General features: G+C 41.7%; 1 pseudogene; it reads right to left on the bottom strand.

The window, feature by feature from the left end:
• Nucleotides 1–1,148: 1,148 nt before the first annotated feature.
• LOC128567782 (40S ribosomal protein S7-like) lies at nucleotides 1,149–1,762 on the bottom strand (annotated as a pseudogene).
• Nucleotides 1,763–13,384: the final 11,622 nt, after the last annotated feature.

Raw genomic sequence — 13,384 nt, 5'->3', positions numbered from 1 at the left:
CACAGACCAGACACAAGCCACCATTGCTGAGTCAAACTCAAATTTTTGATTCACAAAATTCAGAACACAATAAAATTATTATCCCAGAACACTAAGTTTTGAGATTTTTTTGTTACATAGCACAAAATAACTGGAACATCATGTCTTTATAATCTCCAGAATATTTAGTACAAAGTCACTGGCAGAGTGGCTACTCCTTCTTTTTAATTAATTGGATCTTAGTGGGAGAAGGCATTTAAAGTATTCACCTCTTTTTTCTTTTCCTTCTTCTAGTACAATTATATTTTAACATCCTGGAATGAAAAACGCTGACAATCCACTAGAGAGCAGAACTATTTCCACGGTTGGCATGTAGAAACAATGCCGTTTAATTTTATTTACAAAGACATCACCAGCTACATAATTCTCATGGACAGATACCCATTCTGGATCCTGTTAGCATAGCTGGGAATGATTATCCTGAACTTGGTGGTAGGCTGTTTGCATTATAGATAGAGAGAAGAAGAGGATGAACAACCACTGAACTCTTTTCATTCTGTCCTTCAATGAAATGCACCTACTTTTAGCTACTCTCACCCACTCCCTGCCAGAACATCCCAACTGTCTGGACACACTTCATCAAAAGTCCCCCAACATCCATTAAAACCACACTGCAAAAAATTCAGACCCCAGCAGAAAAATGAAATATCCTTTGTTGATGAGGTGTTTACTGACATATTTCTGAGAGATTAATTGGCATCAGAATATAAAGAGGGGCTGTATGCAAAAAAAAAAACTTCTATAAAAATATATACAAAACCTTGATTACAAATATATCTCACATTCACTCCAGAAAAAAGACAAGCACAAAGGAGAAAATTAAAACAACCTCTAACCTCAACTCCTAGATAGCAGCGTTCATTGTTCACATTTAAGCTACATCCTCCTTTATTTTTATCCATACAAATGGAACAAACTATGTTCTGAAGATCAGATCTCACTGTAACCCCCAGTCCTGCATCATCACATGGTACTCATTTTCTCGTGTTGTTAAATATTCATCAAGAGTATAAATTTATGCATAGTGTTCTATTGTATGAATGTATCATGATTTTTGTAATCATCTCCTATTGTTTGACACTGAGGTTTTTCTCATTTTCTTCTTTATAACTGTGAATATACTTTAGTCATTTTTGTTTACAATTGAAACTCTGGAGATTCAAAATTAACATCCTTGCCCGTGAGCTTCTTATAGACACCAGAAAAAGTTTCAACCTTGTGCTCCATGTTGTTCTGCTGGGCCTTGTCCAAGTGCACCTTTATGAGTCAGCTGCCGTCCAGCTTCACACAGATTCTCTTGCCCACAATTTCACTTGGGAAGACCAAGTCCTCAAGGATTGCATCATGCACAGCTGTCAGAGTGCAGCTCCTGGGACGCTTTTGCTTATTTTTTGTATGGCTTTTTCGAGTTGCCTTAGGCAGAATTTTCCTCTGGGCAAGGAAGACAACGTGCTTTCCACTGAACTTTTTCTCCAATTCCGGTACTAACGGGGACTTGAATTTTCTGGAAAGATTTCAGTTGAGGAACAGGAACAAAGATTATGATAGCTTTCCAACCACCACCAACTTCAGTTTCCTTGGCTGCGGTTATATTCAGCTCCTGGAGCTGAGCCTTGAGGTCAGAGTTCATCTCCAGCTCCAGTAGGGCCTGGGAAATGCCCGAGTTGAACTCGTCCAGCTTCTCGCCATTGGACATCGCGATCCTGGTGCTGGAGCTGAACATGGCCTTCTCCTTGCAGAGAGCCAGCTGAGGAAGAGCAGTTTTTCCCATTTTCTCTTACTGTCCCTGACATAGAAATGAATATCCATCCTTGTCTTATCTTTTCACATGTCCATGATTATTTTCTAGACATGTCCAGAAATGGGATTGCTGAATCAAAGGCATGATATTTTCAAGGCTTTTGATATTTACCAGTAATGTATGGGAGTGCTTATTTCACCAAACCCACACCAACTGGGAAACGTTTCCTTATGATCTGGCAATCAATTGTTGCAGTACTTTTGGACTCAACAATAACACACCAGTGGACAGCTCCAAGCAGTGAAGATGTCTGGGAGAGAAGAAATCTCTGAGGATGCAGTGTCTCCTTTACAAAGGAGGAGGCTCTTGATTTTCCCAACATTATGCAGATAGTCAATGGGTGTCTTTGAATTGGACCTGGCTGTGGTCACTGGCCTGATCAATACAATGACCAATTCTGGTCACAGTGTCAGATTAAAAGTTAATTATGTAACAGGCTTGCCTCACCTCCCCGCAACCCCCTGCACCTTTCATTTTAAAGCTCTGTATTTAGGCAGCTTCCCATACTGGTCTTGATGGATCACGATGACGAGGAAGTTCTCCAGGAACCACAAAACTGGGCTGAATCCTCTTCATATTTGATTTTAAATGTGTATTCTGAGTCTTGTCAAACTTGCTGATGATGAGCCTCTACCAGGCTCAAAGAAGGGCTAAGTGGTCTCTGAACCAGTGCAGCAGACTGTCTGAAGAAGGTTCATGTGCCAGTTATCTCCCCAAGTTCAAGACGTGTAACGTGCTGCAGAAAAGCACCACCTGTTAGGATGTGGGGTCCTGTGCCTTGGAAGCCCACCATCTGGTTTCTTACAGACACCATGGCACATGCCTGGCCCTTCAAAGGTCTGGTACCCCACACCACATCCACTCTTCATGGATTCCTTTCATCCCCCAAATTCTGGGATATTATCTCTCTCTCTCCCCTGGGTTTTGGCCTACCTTCTTTTGTCTATTTCCAGGTCTTTACTTCTTCCTTTTAGTCTTAAATATGTGTTTCAAATCTCAGGTGCTGAGCTTAGAAACGTTCATTATTTTAATTTTTTTTAAATAACTGATTTGCATTCTGTTTTAAGGTCTTATTGTGTCAGATGGTAGAAAAAAACGAAATGTCAGCAAACTCAAGGTCATCTCTAATCCTTCCCTCCACCCTGTTCTCCCTTGCCCCAGATACTCTGGAACCTTCTAGGGGACAGGAGCTGACATCTGGTAGCACTTGTCATCTTCTACAAACCGAGGCCTCCATCATTGTTGCCAGGTCCCTGTCCTCAGCACTGTATGTCACTGCGTCATCCTCCCGGGGCCGCAGAGTGCCTGTCAGAGCTGGTGCCATCTCTATTACTGCCATGCAATTCAGGGCCCCTGGGAAACATCTGGCTACACTCAGAGCTAATGAGCATCAGGGAAGTTGAGGCCTGGGGTTGGTCATCTGCCTGGACATGCTTCTCTGGGCTCATGCCCGGCATGGAGGCGCCCTCCTGGGCTCACCCTTGTCAGGATCCCACAGAAGTAATTCTTCCTAAGAAAGAGCTGTGCCTCACTGGCGGGTTCCCATGCCCCTTGGGCATTTCCATTCTTTCTATTTCTGCTTCCACCCCACCCCTTTCATAGGTCTGTACCCAACCCCCCACTTTGGCTATATCACATTTAAAAGTCCTAATTTTAGAATGCCCTAATTTATAGAATACAAGAAGTAGCTGGTGAGCAAAAGGAATGTCTGGAACTAAAAACACTACTTTTAATACATCATGTTACTATTATGCGACTCATGGGTCTTTGTTCGACCCGTGAAACCCTGAAGTTCTTTCTGAGCTTCCTGGGTCAGCTTCGGTTCTACCCTTATTGCCTCGGCGTGGCTCTATTTTCAGCGTGATCCCTAATGTAAGGGCACCATAGCACTGCCAGGACAGAGATCAATGTCTGCCTCTTTTATTATGCTGTTCATCCCTCTGGAATACGAATACACTCTCCACCCTGACCCTCCCGGCTCCCTGAGAGCTACCCTGCCATCTGCCACCACTGAGCAGCAGCGTCCTTCTCAAGCCCTATACCTCTCACTGTCACTCACTCACATCTGGCAGAGCTGATGCTGCTCAGGACTGTTTGTGAGATACTGAGTGACCATGACCTTCTAAGGACCCGGGACTCTGCTGCTTTCACTGCCTTGACCCAAGAAGCTGTTACACTGCTGGGCACACAGCAGGTGCTCACCAGACATGTCTGAATTGATGAAGTCTGTTAATAAGGTTTGAGGTTCCTAAAAAGATGACATCAGGTCTTACACCTCTGGAGAACCTCAGAGCCTAAAAAGTCCACAGGTGCTAAAAAGTCCATTTGTGCACAATGGGGGGGTTTTGAAGGGAGGCAGGGGCACAGAGGTCTCCCTGGAACTGAAAAACTGCTATGAGTTACGGAGCCCTGATAAAACCTTCCCTACTGAATGCTCAAGTGGGCCACACCTGGGTCCTTTGCAGTAACTCCTTCCTTGACAAAAACGTGGATTGAATTTGCTAGGGTACCTGCAGTGTAACAGAGCTATTCCACACATGTCTAACTCCAACCAACCAAGTAACGAGCATGTATTGAGGACTTAAGATGCTTCTAGCATTGGGCTTGGAGAAATGGAAAAAGAAAAAGAAATGAGGATAGTTTAAGGGGAAATGCTTGTCTCCCAGAGACTCTACAGCCTCGCTGGGCAGTCCTGGACACATGCCATAAATAACAAGCAGGTAAGAACTGGGTTATGCAGCAGAGACTCCCCCAAAAGGGTCTAGGAGCTAAAGAACCAAGAGAAGAGAAATCTCCAGGGGATCAATGACATCTTTTCTTCATGGAAAAGGCTTGGGTTGAACCTTATATCACACGGTCCTAAGTGACATCAGCCCACCCTTGTGATGTCTAAGGGCTCCAAGTGACACTCAGTGCCCTATGTGCTTGATTCAATACACAACCTACTAATTTCATCAGCCTATTAAACATCATTCTTCTAAAAATTCTAATACCACTAATAATAAAATAAAATTTATGAATTTACAAACTTAAAAATCCCCTGACATTTAAACATTGATTAAAAATTTCTTTAATCAATTTTTTAAGCATTCAATGAAACTCACAAGTCTAACATATTAGATTCTTTTACATGCTTCAAATCATTTGAATATCATCAAAATGATAATAAAAATTTATTACAAGTACATTTAAAAATTATAAAAATATTAGTATCGTGGACCTAAGTTTTGTTTTATTATCCTTTTATTTATTTTTATTCTTAACTATTCCTGAAATTGCAGTGACTATGGAAGTATATGAGACAGAAATTTCTTACTGTCTTATGATATTTTGAGTATCATCATTTATTAGTCCCAAAGTAAAAGTATCAGCCCAGTCAAGGCAGCAAGTTCTGGGTTCTGTACCAATGGGCACTTACTAGGATGTAGGATGTGCCAGTTGTACCTACCAAAATTCAGTTCTGAACTTCTCAGTAGGGTTCCTTTCCATAGCTGAACTTGTGTGGTTAGCTGCGTGTCTCCTCCTTGCCCTCCTATACCCTCTTCTCTCCTCCTGCCCTCTGATCTGGAAGCCTGCCCTGGATGGGCACATGGATGGGACCCTGGGGACTCTGCCTTCTGCTGGTTTCAGCTAGTGGGGTGCTCAACCTGAGAGCAGAGTCAGGTGGCAGGCACCGCAGGCTGACCGCCCTGCCCTCCCTGGAACGTGGCCTTGGCGTGCTGTGTCCTCACTGCTCCTCTCACGGGGGCCTGCTTTGCATAGCCCTCACATATCATGCTCTGGGGACTTTGCTCCCCTTGTCCCATCAGGCGGATAGAGTGTCCATAACAACACAACTCTGTTCTCCCAGCTTGGTTTCACCCCACTCTGGTTTCACTATGCCTGACACTGTCTTTGTTGTTATTCCCTTCTTGAAGGATCCCATGTTGTCATGTCACTTCTTTCCTACTGGGAGGCTGACTGTAGTAAAGCTTTGTAGAGGCAGAGACGTGCTCTGTGCTCTTGACGTCCAGGGGCTTAATTCTGCCCAGCCACCAAAGGGCAGGTCCAAGAAGGGTGTCTCAGTGCAAGTGTGCTGATTTTGCAAGATAATGCCCAGTGGTCAATCTGGCTGTGAGGGAACTGGCCTGCTTCAAACAGCCCAAAAGGGAGGAGACAGGAGATCAGGGAAAGACATCCACATGACAAGCTTTGTTTAAGGACTAAGACAATCTTCAAGGTGGGAATTACAAATTCCAGGATTACTGTAGACAACTCGTAATAAAAACATTCATCAAACCCATTGCCAAAGGCATTGTCCTTAAACACCAGGCAGTTGCCATAGCCTGAAGCTCAACAGAGCCTAATTTTATTAAACTGGCATCATCATTACTTTTGTTGTCTGACTTCAAATGTGTTCTCTTAGGTGAGTTGGTGATTTGCTGAGGTCACATCTTTGTGGACAGACTGGAGAAGCCAGGCAGTTATGCAGATAATTCACACAAGAGCCTTGCTTTGCTCAAGTTCCATAATTACCTGATGAGCCTGTTTTTCAGAGTGTCTCCAATGGCACATTCAGACAAAAACAATTTTGTTTTCTGGATGATTGCCTTGCATTTTTGGCCGTGTGACTTTCACCCCAGTGGAAAAGTGATATTCATCATGTTCTGGTCTGTGAGCCTGTGAAATCAATAAACGAGGCATCGCGAGCTGGGCTGCTAACAGCTCCAGCTGTGCCCGGCACAGACCCCAGGGCTGTTCGTTCTCCCTTCACGCAGCTGCCTGCTCACTGTCCCAGGGCCCGGGGCCCTGCCAGGGTCCCCATTGAAGAGGCAAATCTCCCACAGAGCTCATTTAAATAGCACACGAACCTCCACGGCACACATCTGATGAAGCTGGACCTTGAATTCAGAGTTGGTGAGAGGTGACTGGCTACTTTACAAGCTTGTGTGGTTGTGCCTTGGGCCCCTGAGCATGGTCAGCACTGTGGGCAGCTGCCCTGGGGATAGGATTTGAAGGGTGCAAGGAAGGACCCTGGGTCTTGGGTGCAGCCCACGATTCTACTGTTAGAGATATATTTCTTTGGCTCTTCAAGCTGTGTTTTCCATCTTCAAGGACTCCACGCTAAATATTATCTCCAAGAGAGAGGACATTTTCTTAGACCCACACGAGGGCAAATAATGCTCGCAGTGTTTACTCAGTGTGGGCCCCATGTTGTCCTCACACCCTCTGAAGGAGGAAGGGAGCACCATAGCTCCCATTTTACAGAGGTGGAGTCAGAGGCACAAAAATGTTTAGCAGGGAGGGAGTGGGATCCAGAAAGGAGAGAAAGGGGTCCAGGGTCTCAGCCACAAATGTCCAGATCTTCTTCAGAACTGCTTGGGGCTGTCTGGAAGAGGACGTGCCCCCCTGGTCCAGACTTACCCTGTCCAGTGGAACCTCCCCTTGTGCCGCGGACCGCCAGTCGAATGAGTCTCAGTCTGAGGGCTTTCAGGGCGAGAACGGCTCAGGTTGATTGAAAGGGCGACGCAGGAAAGTGACAAACTGCCACACACCAAAGATGATGAAGAAAGCAGTTGTACTTTACTGATTTTTAGGCATGGTATTTATACATTTTTGACAATGTGTTACAGACTACAAAAGATATTTTTATGACTTGCTGAAGCTTACAAAGTTCTTATCGAGTTTTGTAGATGTGAGTAGTCAACCGTCTTTTTTACACAATGCTTTTGCCCGCAAGGGGGAACAAGGACTGCTGCTTATCAGCAGTTACTTTTTTACTTCTCTTTAATCTATGTTTAAACCTTCCTTTTTTGTGGGACTGCTTTGTTCACATTTTATATTTTTCTTTCATTACATTTAATTATGATTTTATATGTAATTTGAGTTATGTGTGTATGATTTAGGTGTTAGATTTAAGTTTTAAAGAGTAATGAGTAAAATTGTGTGGAAAACAATTATAGTGAAAAAATAGATTTCAGAGAAAGACTTTACTAAGGAATGTAGTTTCAAAGAACGAGATAAGAAGCTGGAGGGAGTGGGTATCTGGTAGGAACATCTTAACTCACCGTTTCTGCATTCTCTTGATGCATTGTTTCAATTAACTGACTTTTATGGTGGGAACATGTTCTCTTGGAGACATTCAGTCTCTTAGAGTAGATGAAGTCATGGATTAGTAAATCATTATGTTCATTCTTAGTTTCTATAGGCATTCAGGCAACATTTAATCATTCAACTCAACAAACAAGTTTTAAACAGGTTTCAGGGTAAAGGTTATTCAGGCCTTTATGCCGCACCTCATGAATTCTTACGTTCACTAAAAGGCATGCTAGGCAACTTATGCGCTGCTGTCGCAAACCAGGGGGACTGGGGGCAACGCTCCGAGAAGCACCCACCGCCTTACCGCAGTTTTTACAACGCGGACAGAGCCATCCCGCCACGGCTTGATGCCGGGGGTGCGGCATTTCCCCCTTTTTTGTTAATGAAACGTAGCTCAAAGAGGTCTTGGCGAACAGCCTTTAAGGAGGAAAAGACACAACGAAGGAGACATGGTAACAGTAAGACAACAAAAAATACCAGGCATCCAATAATGACAATAAACACAATGTACTGAATCCAAGACACAGGATTTAAAGATTTAAGATTGTCAGAGAGGGATTGAGCCAGTGAATCAAGAGAAGTGCTAGGTAAATGAGCTTCACTGATGGCAGTGATATCTGTTTGGAGAGTATGTAAATCATGTGTAATATCATTGTCCTTCCAGACACCCTGTAGATGAGCTCTAGTTTTGTCCCAGGAAGTGGACATATTATAAGGTAAAGGAGTGACGCAAATAGCAGGAAAGGAAGAGTGACATCTGGTTTGAAGTTTATGTTGTATAAACTTGATATCTTGTCCTAAGGCTAAAACTACTTCTTCCAAGATGTTAAGTTTTGCTTCAAGTTTATTATCAATACTGGCTTGAGTCATTAAAGCTAGAGTGATGTTGCTGCTGAGAGAATTCACAAAGTGAGCTGTGTGAACTTCTTGAACCAAAGCAGTGGTGGCTACAGCAAATGTTGTAACTATAGATATTAAAGCTAAAATACCAAGAATTAAAGCAGCCACGAACCTCTTAGGGCGGAGTAACTGATTAACAGTATGTAGAACTTGTAAAGCAGAATTATCATACCAAGGATCATCTTGTAAATCAACAGGCAGTAATACATAAGAGGGTCTTTTAACAATTAAAACAGAATTAAATAAACGTTCATTAAACAAGTCAGTAGAAGTAAGACAATTTGTAACTTTACAAGCGGTACAAGAAATATGGTAAGAATTTTTAGATTGAGTGATAGTTAGATACTTATTTGGAGCTAAAAGTAGAGCATATGGATATCCAACACAAGTTCTTATAGAAATTGGATTAGGTTTAGGCATATTAGGTTTCTTTTCTAAGATTAAGTTAGAAGCAGCAATAAGTCTAAACAAGTCATAATGTATTTGAGTGTTATTATTGTTTTGAGCCACCCATATGGGCTCAACTAAACCAGGTGTGAACCACCTTCGTACTGGTTGAGGGCTACCAAACCATTGATATTTATGAAATTTATCTAATTGATTCGATAAATATTGGTTATGATCATAGCAGGAAGTAGGAGAATAATCCCAGATAATTGTATTAGAATTAATGGGAGAATGTTTGTTAGCAGCGTCTGGGAATCCGCAAGAAAGCCAAGTAGGGGTTTTTGTTAAAGAGGATTCCCAGAAATGATTTTTATCTCTATATTTTTCTTTACAATTAGGGAGAGGTAAGTGGTTTACAGATAAACAAGTTTCATTATAATCAGGACTTCCAATAGTTTGTATTTCATATTCCCACATATAACGTCTATTGACATCATGAGGATCAGGAGCATCAGATAAAAAGACTCTGTAACTTGTGGGTAAACAAAAGGGAGGCGTTTTGCCTTTTAAAGTAAAGCAAATAGGCAAGGAGTCGGCTTTGCCAGTGAAATTAATCAAAGCCGCAGCATGATGTCTGGATTCTGAGTCAGTTAAACCTCCTAAGCGGATTGAATCATTAGAAAGAATTTTTATGGGGTCTGTATCTAGCCAGCCTACAGGATGTAATAATGGAGGGTTAGGAACATAAGACCAATAAGCTGCAGTTTCTACCGTAGGAGTAGAAATTAATGATAAAAAGGCAACAAAGTACATTGTTGGAGTTAGAGGGCTGGTCTGAGATATGAGAAGTTGTTTAGCTTGTTTCACCAGGGTGCGGATCTGTGTCCACGTGATCTTGGAGGGTCTCGGTGAAACTGTCACAGTCGTCTTCATCTGTGCAGATAGGATCTTCATCCGCCGCAGGCGTTGTCTTCTGCGCCGGGGTCTCCGGAGGAGCCGGTTTGATGAGCCGGTCTGGAATCCAGATGGGAGAGTCGGCATCCTGTGGAAATATGCAAGCATAGCCTCGTCCGGAGGTTAACAACACATCAGGGCCTTTCCATTGGCCCGATAATAAATCTTTCCAAAGAACTTTAGGAAGGGTGGCAGCCGATTGTGGCTGCCAATGGGAGAGAGCAGGGGTTAAATTGTTGGAGTTTACATTAAGGTGATTTAGGACGAATAAAGCATGGGTTAAAATATGATGAGGAGAGAAATATTTATGAGCTTTTTGTAGGCGTTCAATTTGTAATTTTAATATTTGATTAGTTCTTTCAACAATCGCTTGACCCTGAGGATTATACGGGATCCCCGTAGAATGAGAAATTTTCCACTGTATACAAAATTGTTCAAATGCTCGAGAGGTATAAGCTGGAGCATTGTCCGTTTTTAATTGATGAGGAACACCTAGCTGCTGAAAGCAGTAAAATAGGTGTTGTACAACATCTTTATAGGCCTCGCCAGGTCTTGCAGAGGCACAGATAAAATGAGAAAAAGTATCAACAGTAACATGTACATATTGTAATTTTCCAAAACTAGAGACATGTGTTACATCCATTTGCCATAATACATTGGGGCGTAAACCACGAGGATTGACACCGAATTTTAAAGGATGATGAGTAATAGGACAGGATTTACACTTTAAGACTATTTGTCTTGCCTGTTCTCTAGTAATTTGAAACATTTTTCTTAATGCGTTAGCATTTTGGTGATGTAAGGCGTGGCTTTCTTCAGCTTCAGCCACTGATGCTACCATAGTACGTGTCAACAAATCTGCAGTGGCATTTCCTTGGGCCAAAGGGCCAGGTAAATTAGTATGTCCTCTTATGTGACCAATATAAAATTGATTATTTCTTTGTTGAATTAAAGTTTGTAGTTTCTTTAATAAAGGTAAAATAGTTGAGGTTCCTGTTAAAAGAGCAGTTTCAAGAGCCGGAAAAAGAGAAGCAATATACTTTGAGTCTGTATACAAGTTAAATTTTTGTTCGAAGTTATTAAAAGCTGAGATTAGAGCCCATAACTCTGTTTGTTGGGCAGAGGCTTGTGTAACCTCCTTAATAATAGGAGACAGGCCTGGACTGAAAACTACAGCCCGTCCTGTGGAGGAACCATCTGTGAATAAGGTTATTGCGTTAGATAGAGGCTGTTTGGAACACATAAGAGGAAATATAAGAGAAATTGTTTTTGTAAATTCAATTAAAGGATGTTTAGGATAATGGTATAAAATTTGACCTGCATAGCCTTGTAAGGCCAATACCCAATCATCATTATTTTGAAATAATTGTTCTACTTGAGTTTTATTATAAGCAGTTACAATTACATGAGGATCTTTACCAAATAATTCCCGTGATCTGTTTCTTCCTTTATCAATTAATAAAGATACTAGGTAAGGATAGTCAGCAACAATCTTTGTCTGAACATGTGGTAAATGAAGCCATTCTAAAATACCTTCCTGCCATAGGCAAGCTGTAGGAGTATACTCAGTAGAAAAAATGAGTAAAGACCATGGGTTTTGATAATTAAGTTGTTTAACCCTGGCCTGGGTTAAAGTTTGTTCAACAACTTCTAAAGCCTGCAAGGCTTCTGGAGTTAATTGTCTAGGGGAACGGGGATTGGAGTTCCCCTGTAAGATAGCAAACAAAGGACTAAGAGTTCCTGTAGTAATTTTTAGAAAAGGTCGAATCCAATTTATTTCCCCCAGTAATTTTTGATAATCATTAAGAGTTTGTAATTTATCTCTTCGTATTTGAACCTTTTGAGGTGTGATATAATCAGAGTGAATCCATTGTCCCAGATAACTTAATGGTTTATCTCTCTGAATTTTCTCTGGGGCAATGACTAAGCCAAATTTAGTTAATTGTTCTATAGCCTTTTCTAGCATTAGCTGTACTTTTGGCAGCTCAGGATGAGCTAGCAAGATATCATCCATATAATGAATTATGTAAGCACTAGGAAATTGTTTTCTGAGTGCTGCTAACGCAGCCGCTACAAATTTTTGACATAAAGTAGGGCTGTTTTTCATGCCCTGTGGTAAAGTTTTCCACTGATATCTTTTAAACGGTTCCTGTAAGTTTAGAGAAGGAACACTGAAAGCAAAACGAGGACAATCCTCAGGATGTAAATTAATAGTAAAAAAGCAGTCTTGCAGATCTATAATTATAAGTGACCATTGTTCTGGTACTGCTACAGGAGACGGAAGCCCAGGTTGAAGGGAGCCCATGTCTTCCATAATGGCATTTACTGCTCTTAAATCTTGTAAAAGTCTCCATTTGCCAGATTTTTTCTTAATGACAAACACAGGAGTGTTCCATGGACTAGTGGATTCCTCTAAATGACCTTTATCTAATTGTTCTTGTACTAAAATTTGTAATGCCTGTAACTTTTCTGTTGTTAGGGGCCACTGACTAACCCACACAGGAACATCTGTTAACCATTTTATCTTACAGGCATAGTTTTCTGCAGTGGCCCCTATGAAAAACACTGATCGTTCAGTTGGTCCCCTGTGACTAGTTTCATGTCTAGGACATGTAAAAGATCTCGTCCCCATAAAGTATAGGGTAGAGAGGGTAACACATAAGGTTGAAAGTAAATTTTCTTGTCCTTATATTCACATAACAAATGAGATGTACTACGCATGACACCAGAAACAGAACCGAGACCAACTAAAGAAGACCCAGTTCGATGAACCGGCCAGGATCTCGGCCAGTCGGAGGCAGCAATGCAGGTTACATCAGCGCCTGTGTCCATCAGGCCCTTAATGGGCCTGCCTTCTATTTTCATTTTTAACATTGGTCTATCATATAGATCATGTATAAGAGCCACACAATCCTGATCAGTAAATCCAAATTGACCCTCTCCCCTGGCATCATGTAAATGCCAGGTGGGGAGTGGTATATATGGCAATAACAATAACTGAGCAATTCTTTGTCCCTTATGAATTTGTGTAGTTTCTACTAAAGACTTTACCATGACTTTAATTGTATTTTCAGTGTCAGAATCAATTACTCCTGGAACAACTTCAAAATGTTTAGTGTAATTGGAACTACGTCCCAATATAACACCAACAGTACCTGGTAATAACTTTCCTTTTATTCCTGTGGGAACTAACACAACACCATCATGTTTGGATATGATAACATC

Source organism: Nycticebus coucang, chromosome 16, assembly GCF_027406575.1.
Source record: "Nycticebus coucang isolate mNycCou1 chromosome 16, mNycCou1.pri, whole genome shotgun sequence".
Classification (NCBI taxonomy): domain Eukaryota; kingdom Metazoa; phylum Chordata; class Mammalia; order Primates; family Lorisidae; genus Nycticebus; species Nycticebus coucang.
The sequence above is the reverse complement of the archived record's forward strand: the minus strand, read 5'-3'. Positions and strand labels throughout refer to the sequence as shown.